This window comes from Theropithecus gelada, chromosome X, assembly GCF_003255815.1.
Source record: "Theropithecus gelada isolate Dixy chromosome X, Tgel_1.0, whole genome shotgun sequence".
NCBI lineage: Eukaryota > Metazoa > Chordata > Mammalia > Primates > Cercopithecidae > Theropithecus > Theropithecus gelada.
In genome coordinates, this window is record NC_037689.1 from 148,726,867 (window position 1) to 148,744,270 (window position 17,404).

The 17,404-nt window shown below is 38.8% G+C and overlaps 1 pseudogene; it reads right to left on the bottom strand.

Annotated features, from left to right (window-relative positions):
- Positions 1-1,025: 1,025 nt before the first annotated feature.
- On the bottom strand, positions 1,026-2,901 carry LOC112616288 (annotated as a pseudogene).
- Between the last annotated feature and the right edge of the window lie 14,503 nt (positions 2,902-17,404).

Sequence of the window (17,404 nt, forward strand, 5' to 3'; positions counted from 1 at the left end):
CACGACCTCAGGCGATCCACCTGCCTCAGCCTCCCAAAGTGCTGGAATTACAGGAGTGAGCCACCGCACCCGGCCATCTTCTCTTAAACCAACAGAAAAAACGTATGTTGGCAGATGTATTTGATTTTTTACCATTATGAATTCCAGTGTGAAATTCTCATAAGTATGCGAGTACATTATAAACCTCTAAGCACACTCTCATATGTATGCACAAAGTCCATTAATTAAATTGGGGGAATTAAAAACGTACTGTCAAGTTAAAATGAATTTTAAGAAAAAACTGCATTCACAAATCTCAAAGGTGTAGAAAAATGAAATCATAAAATAAATAATGAATATAGATGTCAACTAAACTTCCATAGAAATATGCCTACAAATGTGGATGCAGTGATTGTCCACACTTGTGATGGCTGGGTGGGGAGACATTCCCTAGTGAAAGCATCTAGTCTCTCTGTCTTCTCTACATAGAGAAGACTTACTGGATATAAACAGTACTTAATCTGTTATAGCCTTTGTTAACAGTCACCATCTTTATAACATGTAGGGTTAACTTACTATGTCTTAATCTATTTAACACATTCTGAAATATCAATGCTTAAGTCAAAGCTTTTATACATGGGTACACTTAGTTCAATTTATCTGTCTATGTAGTAGCTTTCTTTGATACATTTTAAGTAACTGTTAATACAATCTAGGTCAACTAGTTTAAGAGAGATATTTTCTACTCTATTGCTCATCTTTTTAACTTTCCTCCACTCAAGTATTTATTGTGTAAACGTGCATTGATAACCAGATATTATATGAGTGAATGCTACACATTTCTTGTTAAACAAAAATCAGTTTTGTCAAATATTAAATCCACAATATTTTCCTTGGCTTAAATTAAGTATTTGCTTTCTATTTTTCCATAATCATTGCAATCTAGCCAACAAGTACATCACTTAAGCTTTCTTTTTCACAACTGCGGGCAAAGATTCTAAACTCTGACATATATTTACATTAAACACACAAAGTAGACAACAAAATTTCAAGTAAAATAAACTGTATCCACATCTATTGAACCAAACAAGACTGAACATCTAGATTTCACTTCTATAAATTACACAAATACATTGCACATTCTTAAATAATGAATGCTTACAATATTGATTTGTAAGCCTTTCCATATAGAATGACTCAACACAGGAATGTGAATGAATCAATGTTATTGTTATAGATTGCAACACTCTTTTGATTTTCTCTTTTGTGGCTGTTGTTTTATCTTCCTGGTTTCTGCAGGCTACTGTACCAGTCCTTTTGCTTTGACTATGAAATCTGTTTGAGCTGAATGAGGCAACACTGGTTATTAAGGCTTATTTCTGTGATGGAGTATTATCCTTAAATCTGATTCCATTTCCAGAGAATGGTATCTTGAATCTTCAGGGTCTGTTTTGATGACTTTCTTTTCTAAGGTAAAAGCTGAGTGTGGGTAGTCTTTTAAAATCCCAAGGCTCTCTGATGAGTGGGACTTTGCCTCACTGGGATAAAGTCTGCTCAGCTTCCCATCCAGCACAATATGATGGGGTTGTCTGTTCTGTAAATTAGGCATTTGGAGATTCAAAGGTCTTTCTCCTTGTCCATCTGAGTTATCGGAAGTCAAGTCATTAGGACTGTACTCTTCTGAGCTCTGCCTGTAAAGCCCTGCAGACAGCCTCCTCTTGGCATGCTGCAATCTCTCACAGCCAGCTTGGTTGCAGAGGAACTCCATCTGCTTTGCCATCACCTTTTCAGGCTGCTGTGAACTAAGAGCTGTGAGTTCTTCACTCTTAGCTCTAGCCTGCTGGAAGAGCGTTTGCACAGAATCCTGGAAATCTGGAAACTCATCCTCCACTTTAATCCTCTACAAGGATAATTCATCTCTTTCTCCACATTTTGACTTGGTGGTTCTGTAAGTATATTTATAGGTGACTTCTTGAGAAATCTGCCTAGCCAAGGTAAAAAGCTCATCTCTTCTTGTCAGCAGAGCATTATCCTTCACACAGAGTTGAGCAGCCGTTTCATTAACAGTGAGCTCATGAAGCATGAGATGTTTTCCATCCTTCCTCTTTGAGTCAAATCTGCCATATACTCACTGTATTTCCAAATTTCCTCCTCTTTGTGTGGATCATTATCGTTCATCTCAAAGATGTGACCAATCATTTTGGCCAACTTCTGTTGTTTTTTAGCGGCTCTTCCACTTTGTTCAAGTCACTCTTCAGCAGTGTGGGGACCATCCGCTCCACACACTCGGCCACTGAGAGCACAGCAGCAGCATCCAGTGCCTCGCTGCTCTCCTTTGGGGACATGTGGGAGCCCAGGTCTGCTGGGGAGAGGCTGTGCTCACTCTTGGTGGCATGGCCTTGCCAGAGTCTGGATTTACCAGCATCCTGCAGTGCTAGGCTCCCGACCACATCTGACTTCCCCTGTCCCAAGCTCTGCACACAGGTGGTGGCAAAATTGGGGAAACTGGGTGGTAAAAACATTGGGTGGTAAAATTGGGGATTTTAAATTGAGGTTCCCAGGCATTGCTAAACTCCTTTCATAACTACTGCAGGATATTCCCAGCCATGTCAGTGATCCCTCTGGCAGTTTATAGATGGGTATGCTACTGACAGGAAGGGAAGTCAGCAAGTGATTGAAAAGTCCAGGGTTTGTGACCCAGTCTCTCAAAGCCTTCTGTAGCCTTCTAACATGGAGGGGCTTGCTAACCATGCCCACGAGTGCCATGATTTCCAAAAACTCCACTTTTCCTGCTTCACAGAGTTGCTGGACATCATCATCACCTTGTTGGATAAAGGCATCAAAATAAGAAAGCAGATTGGCTTTTTGTAATATTCTATACAGCTGCAACTTCCCCAGGGTCCTGGGTAAGGCCACGGCCATTCTGTGGATGGGTTTAACTCAGCTAGCAACTGCCGCGGTCTTAGGCTCTCTCCTTGAGGACTGCTGGGCCCCAACTCCGAAGCAAGGGCCCCCGGCTCTCCCTCCACCAGCGGCTGCGGAGGCGGAGGCCGGGACGCCCCCGATCACATCGAGGAGGGAAGGGAAGGTGGTGGGCGCTCTCTCCCTGCTGCCCCCCAGCTCGGTCCTGCAGCTTCTTCTCGCCCGCCCGACTGCGCTCGCTTGGCTTGGCCGCAGTGGCGGCAGCGCCTCTCCCCACTTCTGTGCTTTTAATTGAGAGCCATGTAGGTCTCTGTTTCGTCAGCCCTAAATGACCTAGGAATGGTAATGTCAAAAGGGTGAAGTAGTCATGTAAACCCTCCCACAGATGACAATAATAGAAACTGGATGATACACCCAAAGACAATTATTTAAAGACACTGAAATGTCTCTAAGAGCATCCAGAATACAGATAATAATTTACTCTAAAACTTCCAGCTGTAAGATTGTGATTTTGTTGCTTTATAGTAAAAGGATGACCTGCAAACCCCACAGCTATGACTACTGAAAATAATGTTAGAAAATGATAGCCTTACCCAGCTCAAGGTGCCAGAGTTCAGAATTCAGGGATGTAAAATCAACTTGTAATTTTAATTCTAGAAATATGATTACAATTTTTAAACGGCAATTCTATTATTAAGGTAACTGAAGCAGGAATATGACCCAAATTCCGAATATAAATTATATCCAAATCTCTGAATAACATCAGAAAAGCAGTCTGACGCCAAAGAGAAATCTATTCTTGAAAGATAGGAGATAAAAACTTAAGCTACAACAGTTTTCCAGAGATGGACACCAAAGCTCTAGAGGGCACTTGTAATTCTTTCATGGATTACAGATTTTGTAATCCATAAAAGATTTTGTGTGGTGGTGGAGGTGATGAGAAAGACCCGAGTGTCGGAAAGGCTTGAGAATGAGGATACACGTTAAAGAGTGGAAGATTCTCTCCATTTCTGCCCTCTTACCCTTCAGGTAGGCCCAGGTTCGAGTAGTGATATCTCAACATCAAAGACAAATAAGTCCTTGGGTTAGAAAAATGAATAGCAGCCATTGTCCTATTACTGGGTGATCTTTTATGGCCATAGTGTTATTCAAACAAATTTAAATGGGATAACTCATTTTTAAAAAAATTTTTCCCCCCACCTTTGAATTCTGATAGCATTTCTTTCACCAGACCTCTTACTTGGCACTCAGCATATGTAGACTTATACAATTTTAGGGTTGGAAAGAACTTTAAAGTTCATTTAATTGAAGTTAACACTTGGTGTAGGAATTTCTTCTATGATGTCTCTACACAGATACTTAGGTAACCTCTGACTGAACTCTCCTGGTGACGGGGCACTCTCTACTGCTCAAGACTGCTTCACAGCTGGATAGCTACATATTTTGTTGGAGTAGACAGAGGACAAGTCTGAGCAAGAGACTAAAAAGAAACCACAAGAGAAGCAGAAGGAAAATGAGGCAAGAGTTGAGTCCTGGAAGCAAAGGCCAAAGAGAGACTTTCAAGATTGAAGGTTAACCTGACTAAACGTTGCTGTCAGGACCAATAAGATGATAATTGACATGTGCCCATTGAATTTGGCCTTAAGAACAGTTTCAGGGATAAATATGGAGGTTGTACCCAAAATTGCAATTGATTAAACCATGAACGGGAAGTGAGGGAAAGGAGGCAATGACCAGTAATGATTTTTCTCAATAAACTTTGTTGAGAAAGGAAAGAGGTATGACAGTACCTAGAGTGAGATACAGGATTCAGAAAAGGGTTTTTTGTTTTTGTTTTTGTTTTTTGGTTTTTGTTTTTTTTTTAAGTGGAGTATGTGGATTGGTTAGCAGGTTTGGATGCTAAGGAGAAAAAGCCAGACAAGAGAATGAGACCATAATTGATAGATGGTGGTCTTGAGAAGGTGCCTGGGAGCAAATGGGTCAAATCTTTAGTGGGAGGACCTGCATGGCCAGGTGAGTTTTTCTAGTAGCACTCCATGATGCTGCTGTAGGAGTGAGAAACGCAACAGTGAAGTCAGCCCAGGTGTGGCCATTTTGGGGATGAGATGAAGTAGAGTGTGGACAGTGAAGCAAGGGAATAAAGGATATTGGCCGAAGTCATTGAAAAGAGGGTCCTGGCTCCATCATTTCTTAGTCGTGTGACTTTGAGCAAGTCACTGTCCTTTTTTGGACCTCAGGCTGCTCATCTCTGAAATGAAGATAATAATGCCTATTGATTGTTGCAACTCACAGAGTGATGGCATATGCAAATGACATCATAAGCTGTAGAGCCCAGCACTAGGGTGCAGTGTTATTTGGATTTCCTTCTCTCTTCTGAAAGTGAGTGGGGCAATGCCATGAGTAAGAACACTGGACACTTCAGCTGGTAATGGTTCAAAGCAGACACTGTGTCTAGTCAGGGCCTCCCTTCTCATAAGTTGTGCTTCCCATGTTTTCAAAATATAGGTGTACATTGCGGGCTGAGGTTAGATAAACAAAGAACAGCTCATGGAAGGCCCTGAAAGGGAAGGCAGAACAGGTGATTGGCTTAGGATTTTCTAATTTGTATAATTCTGACAGGCTCTAAGCTATAGGGGGTCTAGTATAGTGATACATGCAATAATTCCTACTTCGTAGAAATATTATGCTGGTTAATATTATGTGTTACCTTGACTTGGCCATGGAGTAGGGTGGGGGTGCCCAGACATTTGGTCTGGGCAAATATTATTTCTGGGTGTATCTATCAGAGTGTTTTTAATCTGTATTTTTTTAAAAACAGGTGGGAGTCTTGCTATGTTGTCCAGATTGGACCAGAACTCCTGACTCGAGCAATCCTCCTGCCTCAGCCTCCTGAGTAGCTGGGACTACAGGTGCATGTCACTACACCCAACAAATGGAGGCTGGGAAGGGTAGGGGGAAGGGAGAGATATACAGAGATTTGTTAAAGGATACAAAATTATCCTGATCTGATCACTATACATTATATGTATTGAGACATCACTGTACCCCAAGAATATGTACAATTAGTATTTGTCAATTTTTAAAAACCGCATGACTTGACAGACTGAGTAAAGCAAATTGTGCTCCCTAATATGGGTGGACCTCATCCAATCAGTTGGAGGCCTGGATAGAACAAAAAGGCTGAGCAAGAGGGAGCTCTTTCTGCTTGATTGCCGAATTGGGACATTGGTCTTTTCTGACCTTCAGACTTGGACTGAAACATTGATTCTTCTTGGGTGTCAAGTCTGTTGGCCTTTGGACTGGTACTATACAACAGCTCTCCTGGATTTCCAGCTTGCTGACTGCAGATTTTGGGATTTCTCCACTAGGAATCATGTGAATCAATTCCTTACAATCTCTCCCTCTCTCTATCTCTTCACATATATATATATATATACACACACACACACACACACACACACACACACAAAATCTCCTCCCTCTCTCTCTCTCTCCTATTGGTTCTGTTTCTCTGGAGAAGCCTGACAAATGTCATAGGATATTGTGGAGATAAAATGGGATACCATAGCCCCTCTCCCAGCATCTGGGGCAGACTAGGGGCTCAATGTGAATTCCCTATAATTCCCTTTCCTTCTATTTCCCTTTACATCTTCACTGATTAGCCTGGTGGGTAGTACATAATAGAGATATCATAGTATTTGTTGATTGGAATTGGTTGTCACCTTGATCCCATGCAGTGCTTTAGGATCAGTTATCCTTTCAGGAAGCAGTCTCCTATTTTAGACAGATATTTGTAGGTACAAGTGACTTTTCATGGCCTTCTCATAAGTTCCTGTTTGATGTGACATCTCAACTGCAAGAACATTGGCATATCTGCTCCTTGGCACACTCATCTACCACCAGACCACTGCAGAATGGAGAAAGCCAGAAGTGGGTGGGAGTGAAATCAAAGCTGCAGAAGAACAACTTCATCTTCTGCCAAGCCTGCAGTCACCACAAGGGTAATTTATCTCATCTTGGCACTTTCCCATTTCATCTCAGAATGGCAGAAACCTGACTATTTTCAAGTCTCTTATGAGCCCCCACAGTACTTTATACAGCTCTGTTTTACAAATAAAGAAATGGAGTCTCAGAAAGTTTAAATAACTTGCCCAAAGTCATGGACCTAGTAAGCAGCATAGCTCAGAGGCAAGAGAGCAGCCACCACTTACTGAACACTCACGCCGTAACATAGCCGTGATTATTGTCTCCCTCACCTTTCAGATGTGAACAATTGGGCTTAGAGAGTTGCCCAGTATACCCTGTTAGTCAGTAACAAACTGGGATTCACAGTAAGTTGCTTACACTAAATACTTGCTGAATAAATGATTATCTCTCTGGGACAGGGTTTCTTGACCTTGGCACTATTGATGTTTTGAGTCAGGTACATTTTTTATGTGGTGGCAACTGCCCCATGAATTGAAGGATGTTTAATAGTGTCCCTGGCCTCTACCTACTTCGAGGCCAGTAGCACATCTCCCAAGTTGTAACAACCAAGTATGTCTCCAGACATTGACAGATGTCCCTTTGGGTACAAAATCATCCCCCACCTCCATTTGAGAAACCTTGCTCTGGACCTATGGTCAGCAGACTTTACAACGAACTCTTGTTGGCTTCCAAACTTTGATGCCCTTGGAATAAAAGAGATTTTCTTTCCCTCCTGGAAGTTCTCTGAAGGGTGTTCTCAAACTCATGTATGACTGAGTTTCCTAATTTGTAATTGATTTTTCCAGCTTTGTTTTATGAAACGTCACTCTTTCAGTGGTCATAGAATTACAAAGAATGTAAAAAAAATGTTTTACATTTACCCAAATTTTCTATGAACGTGGAGCAGGCATCTGTTGAGATGGAGAGCAAAAGTCTAACTAGTTAGCAACAAAACAAAACACATAATTAAGCAAAAAAGTGAAGTGTCAAATAAATTAAAGATAGAATTACAGATATTTTCATCTTGACTTCCATTTCTCTTCGTTCTTAATTCAAACCCAAGATAAGCAGTATTTTTCAGATTTATTATTCAAATTCCATTTACCATAGGCTTCTGAGCCTGTCATGATTCTGATCTGGCTATTGTGTTCATGTAATCATGAATCTGAGATAGTGAATGTAGCTATTGCAATGACTGAAAATATCTTGGGATGGGATTGGTGGGAAGGAACATTATCTTGACCTTTGAAAACTTTAATGTCCTACCCCCCAGACAGTGTAGTAAGCCTTCCCTGGCCTAAGTCCTCTCTTAACCCATTTGGGGCAAGACTGTAATAGAAGGGAGTCTTCTAGGGTGGCAAATGCCTTCCCTTTCCTTTGGAGCCATAGAGAAGTTCTTTCCTCCTCATAGCCTCAGTTTTCCTCCTGAGCAATATGAGAGGTGTGCAACAACTAACTAAAAGTTACCACATCTCTTTGGTTAATAAACCCAGGACCATTATTAGCTCCTAATAATAGTTGCTCGCATTTGTGAAACATTTTATAGATATAAAAGGAGGCATACAATTTAATAGATTTGAAGATACTCTTTTTTTCCTGTTGTAACATCCTCAAAATTGGGATGCATCTCAAAATTGATGGCATTTTAGATTAGATGAAATGTGTCATATTTTTCAAAATATTGGGTAAACAATACAAGGTTGTCAATATTTCAGTTTTGCCTTGGGAAATGGGTATGGGCAGATGGACTGAAATGGAACATGAGGGAACACTTGGGAGTTATGAAAATGTATGTATTAATTGTGGCAGTGGTTGTGAGTGTACACTTTGTAAAAGTTTGTCAAACTATACACTTAAAAAGGGGTGGTCCATTTTATTGCATGTAAATTATGTCTCAATAATGTTGATGCAAGAAGAAAAAACTAGAAAGTTTAAGTGAAAGAAAATATTCCCTTCTTGTAACTCTCTTTGCCTTGGGTTTCAAGACACCAGTGAAACACTCTTTCAGGTTCATGTATAAAATGTGATAATAGGTTTGCTCAGAAAATTAAATGAGATAATGCTAGGAAAGTATTTGGTTTAGGTCCTGCCCTGGCATTAACATAGCACAGCTGACAGGGACTACTGCTTTGCTTTCTTCTCCTGTGCTTAGGATGAACCGTTGTACAAAAGCATAATGATCAGCATTACCATAGCTGATCACTGTTTCATTAAACAAATTAATTTTTTCCTAAATCTCAAGTCAACCAGGCAGTTGATAAATTATTAGGAAAAAACCCAAATCAAATATAATAAATATTATATGTGGACAATTTGTCAGTAAAATTATATATGATATGAAGAGAACAACTCGGCTATCAGTGAGCTCAAAGGGTCAGATTTGACCCTTTAATGATCTTGTGATGCTCAAAAGGTAGTGTTTATTATACTTGGGATGGGTTTTTGGGATTTATTATACTTTGGGATGAAATATTTGCCCCTAGGCAGCCCCACAGTTTTCAAACCTTTTTTGCTACCACCATGCATCTAACCTGTAGTTTCCTAACAAGAACCTCCAGGCTACATGTTTCCAAGTTTCTAGTAATATCATATTGAAAAATGCATTTCATTTCCTCTGAACCTCAGCTATCTCATCTCCAAAGTAAGGATATTAACTACTTCTTTTGTTTTCCTCAATATTCATTTTATCTGATAGTAATATCATCTGTCCAAATTTATTATGATTAATATTTGCATAGTATAGCTTTTTTTCATCTGATTACTTTTAGTCTAAGTGTGTCATTGAATTTAAAATCCAATTATTGAAGACAACATATTGAGTAATCTTGCCTTTTTACGTAGTCTTATTATCTCTGAGTTTTGATTTCAGTGCTTAGATGATTATATCTAATATAATATTCAACGTGGCTGCATTTAAGTCTACCCTCTTGTTATCCATTTTTTTCTATTTGTCCCATCTGTTCTTTGTTCCCTTTTCCCTCTTGTCCTGACTTATTTTGTATTAAGTTGGATTAATTTTATTGTTTCATTTTACTTCCACTTTTGGCTTATTTGGCACACTTCTTTTTTCCATGTTTGCAATGAGGTTTAACTTACGAGTCTCTAGCTTATCACAACATGCAATAAATCATTTTCTTACAACTCACATTGGTAGTTAAAATCTTACAACATTGTACTTCCATACCCTCATCTTTTGTACTATCATCATATGTTTTAGTTATTTATGTCTTACAAACTCCACAATACATCATTGCTATTTTGCTTTAGACAGCCAGTCATCTTTTTATAATATTTTTGAAGGTATAACTTACGTATAATAAGCTGTACATATTCAAATTGTGCTACTCCAATGAGTCTGACATATATATATGGATAAACATGTATATCCATCCGTGAAACCACTGCCACAATCAAGATACTGAACATGTCTGTCACTCCCCAGAGTTTTACCTTGCCCATGTGCAAGTCTCCTGATGACAAATTCTTTTAGTTCTTTTTTTTAGTCAGAAAATGTATGTATTTCACCTTAATTTATGAAAAATACTTTTGCTGGCTATGTAGGCTTCTAAATAGATATTTTTTCTTTCAGCACACTAAGGATGTTGTTCCAATCTCTTCTAATTTGCAATGTTTCAAGGAGATACCAGCAGTAACATGTTCAGCAGAGAGCTGATGCTAGTATAGAGGGCTAGCAGAGCTCTGTCAAATGTGGAAGAGCTTCAGTTTAGCCTGGGAATGGAGCCATTAGGGGAGACATAATAAACTGACTTGGAGATTAGAAAGGCTGCCTTGGGAGGATTCTAGTGGTGGAACTTATGAAAGTTTCTAGGGTTTGGCTCAGTGGCTTAAATAAACTCTATAGTTTATCAATTTGCCATCATTAGGGACTGCTATTTGTGCCTTATCAAAGTCCTTCCTCACATTCTTTGCACAGGACCTTAGCATGGTAGTGACTCATTAAATGTTTTTTGAATTGAGTTGGATCCTTGCTATTTAATGAAATCATTAGAAAAATGGAAACTCGCTATATTGAAGTTTAACTTGACAATAGAATTACTTCCCAATTTTTCAACCCCTTGAACAAAAATCGTTTCTTAAATGATACAATATTTATGTGAATTAGTACTAACTTTTGGAAGAGCATTAAACATTCGCCATTAATAATTGCTTCTAAGTGATAGTCCATACTTGGCAGGGAATGGGAGCATTTATAGGTTTTCTCTCCCAGTATTCACAGCCTTTTAATGAGAGCTGTGGCTTACTTGAGGTGAGGGAATAAAAGACAAGGGAGCGCTAGGATTCCTCCCTTTGCTCTTCACATTGTGACTAGTGAACAAGGCTGACTTCATTCCACAGCTGGATTGATATGTAAATTTACCCCGACTAATTGGCTTCCCCGGCTGTCTCCAGAGGGCGGATGTATTCTTTATAAAGTGCTGTCTAGGGCTGCATTGAGAACATTAGAACTACTTAATTGAATATCAATGAATCTTTATAAACTAATAATGATGGCGAGCCTGGGAAGCCTGATGTAGATTTGGCATATTGAGGAGAGGAGTGCCCTGATTTGAATTTGTGGGAAGTGAAATTTTCTCTGAGTTTTACAAAACCCAATTTAGGCTTCTTTAATCTAAAATCCTTGAAAGCCTCACTGGTGCCTTCTTGAACATGTCATTTGGTGAATGTTGGACGTAGGCAAGTATGTGAGTCTGTGTCAAGAGATTACCTCCCTCCTTTTCCTAATACAGTAAAACTCAATGATTGTTGTGGTTAATTCTTGCTCATGCAAGAGGAGTCACTACTCCTTTCCACAAGTCACTACTCCTTTCCCTCAAGGACTGGGGGAGTGCATCCAAACAGAGTATACCTTGTCTCTCCTTGCACAGGACACTGGGAGCCAGCAAGCAGCAATTCTTGGTTCTGGCAGAGCTGATATCCAAAACTGAGTGAACATAGATCTCTGCCTTTAAGTCCTACCAGGAAGTTCACTGAATCAAACCAAACCAAACCAAAGCAAACCACCAAACCAAACAAGAATAACAAACAGCAAACACAACCCTGTGTAGTTCAAAGTAGTGGGGTTGATATTGCTGGATCACTGGGTCATTCTGAGGTTCACTGAGATGTGCCTAGGATGAGGATTTCCTTTTTCTTCTCTTCTCTCCCTCCCTCTACTACCTTGTGCTATCAGACATTCAAAGGCCGAGGCAGGCGGGTCACCTGAGGTTTGGAGCTCGAGACCAGCCTGACCAACATGGAGAAACCCCATCTCTACTAAAAAAATACAAAATTAGCTGGGCGTGGTGGCGCATGCCTGCAATCCCAGCTACTCAGGAGGCTGAGGCAGAGGCAGGAGGATTGCTTGAACCTGGGAGGCGGAGGTTGCGGTGAGCCGAGATGGTGCCATTGCACTCCAGCCTGGGCAACAAGAGCAAAACTCCATCTCAAATAAATAAATAAATAAAAGTTAAAAAACCACAAACAAACAAAAAAAACAGTGCAGTATCACTGTCAAAAATAGACGTAGATTAATGGAACAAAATAAAAAGTCTAGAAACAGGCCCTAGTATATAAAAATTTATCATGCATGAAAGGTGTTGTTTCTGATCTGGAAAAAGAATTATTTATCCCTTAAAAGGTACTGAGATAATTGGATAGTTATTTGGTGTAAAAAGTTATTAATAAAAGTAGACCTCACAGGATGCCCCTAAACAAATTCTGATTGTTTAGAATTTGATTACAAAAAGAACTGCAAGTCAAGAAAGTCATCATAACTAAAACTAAAAGGCAAATGACAGACTCTGAACAATATTCACAATACATATATAGTAAGGATTCTGACAAGTCAATAAGAAAAAGATGAAATCACTTAATAAAAATGTGGACAAAGGACATGAGCAGATAATTCACGATGAATAAATGCAAATGGCCAATGAGCGTGAAATCCTTATTAATGAAAAAAACCACTAATTTAACAGTACCCTAATTATTGTCTATAAATGGATAGTTTTTCTTTAAGCACTAACGCCCAATTGTGGTAGAGGTGTGCAGAGGAGGACATTCACCTACCCGCTAGAAGGCAATTGGTAATTTGCATCAAGAGCCTTAAAATGGTTCATAGACTTTGGCCCAGAAATTCTACTTATTGGCACACACCCCAAACTGCTTCAGAGATATGTTCAAAGATTTATGTATATAGGTGTTATACATAATTAGTTTAAACTGGAAATAACGTAAGTGCCCACCAAGAGCTATTTAGTTAAATATATTGGTTAATCATATTATTAGTTACATACTTGTGCTATCATTATATGAATGCTATGTATGTTTAAATAATGTTTTAAAAGACTGTTGGTGATATTGCTGTTTGTGTTACACTATATAAAGTGAAAACAAACAAGATATGAAGTAGGAATCAAGGTTACTCTCTCCTCTGGGTAGTTGAATCTTAAAAAAAAAACAAAAACAAAATCCCTCTGCCTTGACACTTCGTCTTCTTCTAACTACCTGCCTGAGATTCCTTTCCTTCAATTCCCTTCCAAACTTTCCACAAAGGTAATGCAGAAACACAGTCTCCACTCATTCAGCTCTTTTCCACTCTTAACGGATCACAATGTGGATTGTGCCCCTGGACCAGCTCTCCTCAAGTCACTAACAATAGCTCTGTTATGAAGTTTGGAGAATCTGCTGCAGCTCTCCATGTTGGGCAGGTCTGGTCGCTCTTCCTCCACCCGCACTTTCTAGATTGGGTTCCCAGGTGGGGCTCTTCTCGCTGTTCACATTCTTCCTAAGTGATCTTGCCAACTCACATGAGTTTCATATTACATCTGGCAAGGTTCTCTAAGATTCCTACCTCTAGCCCAAATCTCTCCCTTCAAACTCCAGAATCATCTATCAGTCTGTTGGATAGCTCCACCTGGAGGTCCCACAAGCAACTCCCAAGTCCAGATATCCAAAACCAGATTTGTCATCACCTCAAGTCTTCCAAATCTGCCTCTGTCTTTTCTGTTTTGGTTACTGGTGTCACCATGCTCCCAGTAGGGTTGTCACTGTCTGCTTATTTCTTTCTCGTACAGGTGTGTGGATTTAATTTTCTTAATAGTAGGCACCCTGGCTTAGTCCCTTAGTCACTTACCCTCAGCATCTTGCATAGTGCCAGGTGCCCAAGTAGGTGCCTAATTGTTGGTTCAATAAATGAATGAAATTATTGAACTTACAGTCATAACCATTCTTTTGACCATTTTATGATTTTGTTTGCATTTTTTAAACTCACACAGAAAAAGTATAAATATTATCTATACTCTATCATCTTTTGGGAAAATAATATAAAGTAAAAAATGAAAGTACCCCTTTTAGTTTCTCCAATCACCCCCAGAGGGGTAGGGGTTACTCCTGAAGCATTTTGGTGCATAAATCTCTTGACATTGTTCTATGCTTATAAATCCATGATTATATATAAATAGACATAAATATGTTATTTTTAAAAAACAAAGTTGCGATGTTAGACATATGAGATTGTAATTTATTCTTTCACTTAACAAGCTATCTGGGTGTCTTTACAGGATATATAAATCTATCCCTGGCTTTTTAATGGCTGCCTAGTATTCCACTGTGTGGGTATAGTATAGTAAATTGATAGACACTTAGGTTGTCCACCTCCCCTTTTCTACCATTAAAAACAAAACTGAGTCCCCTCAAGCTTTGACTGTCTAGAGCTCCACTGCTCCCAGCAGCCAGAATGAAGGAGTAGAGTAGCCCTTGTCATCCTGGGAGGCAGGTTGTGCCCATCTCTGGGCCACTCAAATCACAGGAGAAAACAAAGGTTCAAACAAACATCCTCATATATATCATACATATACCTTTAAAAATATTTGTGATAATACTTTTATAAAATGAATTATAGGTTCCTGGAAACGAAAGTTCATTGTCATGGGGGCATATATATATACACACATATATGTATATATACACACACATATTAGACACTACCTAGCTTCATATATATATATATATATATATATATATATATACACACACACACACACACACACACACACAAACACACACACGCAAAACTGTGTGTCTGTGTGTGTGGACATATGTATATATTCTGTTTAACAGTCCGTGAATATCCATTCCCTTTCATACCTACTAATACCTGATATTATCCATATTTTAAATTCTCCTTAATCTGGGAAAGTGGTGCATTATTTTAACTTTTATGCTATTTTCTAGTGGAAGTGAACATATTTTCATATTTTTGACTATTTTTATTATGTTTTAAAGAATCTGAATGGTGTAGTATTCTTCATCCATTTTTTGACTGGGTTAGTTGTAGAAACTTTTGTATAGAAAAATTATTAATCCTTTGTTAGACATGTTGCAGATATTTTTCCCAGTTATTTGCTTGTCCTTTAACTTTGTTTATATGTAGTTTGCCATATAGTTTCATTTTTAAAAATCTAACATTTAAAACAATTTTTTATTATGGATACGTAGTAGTTGTATATATTTATGCGGTATGTGTGATGTTTTGATACAAACTTACAGTGTATAATGATCTAATCAGGGTAACTGGGGTATCCATCACCTCAAGCATTTATCATTTCTTTGTTTTAGGAGCATTCCAATTCCACTCTTTTAGTTACTTTAAAATATACGATATATTATTTTTAACCATTGTCATCTTATTGCACTACCAAATACTGGATGTTATTCCTTCTATCTAACTGGATTTTTATACCCACTAACCATCCCCACTTATTTCCTCCTCCCCACACCCTTCGCAACCTCTGACAATCGTTATTCCACTCTCCATCTCCACGAGTTCAATTCATTTTATGTTTTTTAGCGCCCAAGTATGAGTGAAAACATGCAAAGTTTGTCTTTCTGTGACTGTCTTGTTTCACTTAGCATAATGTCCTCCAGTTCCATCCGTGTTCCTGCAAATGACAGAATTTCATTCATTTTTATGGCTGAATAATATTCCATTGTGAATATGTACCACATTTTATTTATTCATTCACCTGTTGATGGATACTTAGGTTGATTCCATATCTTGGCTATTATGAAAGTGCTGCAATAAACATGGGATGTAGATATCTTGATCTACTGATTTCCTTTCTTTTGGATATATACCCAGCAGTGAGATTAATGGATCATACAGCAGTTGTATTTTTAGTCCTTTGAGGAACCTCCATGCTGTTCTCCATAGGGATTTTACTGATTTACTTTCCCATCAGCAGTGTATGAGGGTTCCTCTTTCTCCACATCCTCGCCAGCATTTTTTGTCTTTTTGTTAATAGCCATTCTAACTGTCTCTTGGATAAAAGCCATTTTAACTGGGGTGAGATGATATCTCATTGTGGTTTTGATTTGCATTTTCCTGACGATTAGTGATCTTGAGCATCTTTTCACGTGCCTGTTGGCCATTTGTATGTCTTCTTTTGAGAAATGTCTATTCAGATCTTTTGCCCATTTTTAAATCAGATTATTTTTTCCTTAATGAGTGGTTTAAGCTCCTTATGTAGTCTAGTAATTAATCCCTTAATTAGTGTCAGATGGTTACCATATAGCTTTAAATCTTTTACGTAGTCATATTGTCAATATTTCACTTTATGGTTTCTGAGTTCAGGCATTTTATCTCAGGGTAATAATACTTTTGTATCTTCTACTAAAACTCCAAAGTTTTTACATTTAGATCTTTTTTTTTTTCTGGGTATAGATTAATTTAACTTTTTTTTGTTTTCTTTTTTTTATTATTACACTTTAAGTTCTAGGGTACATGTGCATAATGTGCAGATTTGTTACATATGTATACTTGTGTCATGTTGGTGTGCTGCACCCATTAACTCGTCAGCACCCATCAACAAGTCATTTACATCAAGTATAACTCCCAATGTAATCCCTCCCCACTCCACTCTCCCCATAATAAGCCCCGGTGTGTGATGTTCCCCTTCCCGAGTCCAAGTGATCTCACTGTTCAGTTCCCACCTATGAGTGAGAACATGCGGTGTTTGGTTTTCTGTTCTTGCGATAGTTTGCTGAGAATGATGGTTTCCAGCTGCATCCATGTCCCTACAAAGGACACGAACTCATCCTTTTTTATGGCTGCATAGTATTCCATGGTGTATATGTGCCACATTTTCTTAATCCAGTCTGTCACTGATGGACATTTGGGTTGATTCCAAGTCTTTGCTATTGTGAATAGTGCCGCAATGAACACATCCGTGCATGTGTCTTTATAGCAGAATGATTTATAATCCTTTGGGTATATCCCCAGTAATGGGATGGCTGAGTCATATGGTACTTCTAGTTCTAGATCATTGAGGAATCGCCATACTGTTTTCCATAATGGTTGAACTAGTTTACAATCCCACCAACAGTGTAAAAGTGTTCCTATTTCTCCACATCCTCTCCAGCACCTGTTGTTTCCTGACTTTTTAATGATCGCCATTCTAACTGGTGTGAGATGGTATCTCATTGTGGTTTTGATTTGCATTTCTCTGATGGCCAGTGATGATGAGCATTTTTTCAT